Source organism: Sinocyclocheilus anshuiensis, unplaced genomic scaffold (assembly GCF_001515605.1).
Source record: "Sinocyclocheilus anshuiensis isolate Anshui unplaced genomic scaffold, SAMN03320099.WGS_v1.1 scaffold698, whole genome shotgun sequence".
In the NCBI taxonomy this organism is placed as follows: Eukaryota; Metazoa; Chordata; class Actinopteri; order Cypriniformes; family Cyprinidae; genus Sinocyclocheilus; species Sinocyclocheilus anshuiensis.
In genome coordinates this window covers 316,264-317,753 of record NW_015544168.1, presented here as the reverse complement: position 1 = coordinate 317,753, position 1,490 = coordinate 316,264, and the positions used below count along the sequence as shown (strand labels likewise).

The following is a 1,490-nucleotide window of genomic DNA, read 5'->3' as shown; positions in this document are numbered from 1 at the left end:
CCCCCCCCCCCCCCCCCCCACCTCGACTTCCCTCCTTAGTCATATGCTCAAAGAGTGAGTCAGCAGTGGGGAGAAATAAAGATGGGAATTGTAAGGAATATTGACTCTGTTGCCAATTTCATATAACAATTCTGGTTCGTTAATGATTCGTTGAATGATTTTTTTTTAGTAATTCTGAAGCAGTAAGAACAATTTTATTTCATACTTTTGACTTTTTGTCAATTTGTCATAAAATGAAAGTAAATGAGCAATGTCAAGTAGGTTTGATGGCAAAACTGAAGTGGCACATCTTTTTGGAGCGTGATTGAGTCCCCATTACATTTCTTTATATGGAAAAGAGTGGTTAATCAGTTCATCAACTTTTCTCCTCATGTGTTGCATGGAAGAAAGAAAATTATACCGATTTGGAATGACATAAGGGTGAGTAAATGTTCACAAAAGTTTAATTTAGTTCATTCAGTTACAATATTTTTTCATAGAAGGCATGAGCTCTGCGTGCTTCGCCACTGGCACGATCCCATTTGGTGTTCAGCCTCAGCCTCATACAGTGAGCTACTCCCAGCTGGCCCTTACAGCCAGCGCTTCTCCCTCCTGTGTTCTTGATTTCAAAACAATCAGACTGGATTTCCTTTCAATCCCAAATAATCAAATTAGATTTCCCTCATCAAACGCAAGCCAACTCTGGGCTGGAATCTGAGCGCTGCTGGCCGCGCTCTCCTAATAGACTTAATTTAGCCTCATCAGCTCTAAATTCTCCATCTTAATTGCGGTGTATGAAATGGGCATGTGTTTTCGGGGCAGTACATGTTAACCGGCACACCGCACCTCTCCTGTCTAGTCAGATGTATTGAAAAAAAAAAATCTGTAATGACTTCCTTCCTGACTTGAAAGGGGGGTGAAGGTCAGCGCAATAAAGTGGCTGCTCTCCTGTAATCACGGTGTAACATCCAGGGTTAAAAATGTAAATATTGAGCTTCCATGTCCTCCCCGACAGGTTTGAAGTTACAGCGCTCATAACTCATTCTACAAATATGAGCTTTCGCTCTCAAATCTCAAAAAGGATTTTGAGTTTACGGAGATCCCCACATCAAGTACGTATGACTTAATCTCTTTGGAACGACCACAGAATTTAGAGTTTTGACCATTTAATAATTCCAAAGGTGAAACTGAGCCAATGAGTCATTCTGTGGCTTTATTAGCTTGAGCTTTCCGTTCCACTTCATAAGTGAAGATTTACCTCGCTAGGGTCGACAGAACTTCATTTATTAAAATCTGCTAGGCCGTTATTGTTTCATTTGACTGAAAGAACCGGCCAGATGCAATATTACGAAGGACCGTTTCACCATCACAGTGCATTTTCCTGAAGAATTTGCCGTACATTTTGCAGCTGACCTTTGTTGTGAACTTCCAGATCACGTGTATATTATTCTAAGATACTTCTTGTAGGGCGTCTTTTTTTTTTTTTTTTTTTTTTTTTTTTTGTTATTGCG

General features: G+C 40.1%; 1 protein-coding gene across 4 annotated transcripts in view; it reads left to right on the top strand.

Annotated features, from left to right (window-relative positions):
- The window catches only part of LOC107695964 (TRAF3-interacting protein 1), a 26,728-nt gene that overhangs the window by 16,847 nt on the left and 8,391 nt on the right, over window positions 1-1,490 (top strand). The window lies entirely within an intron of this gene.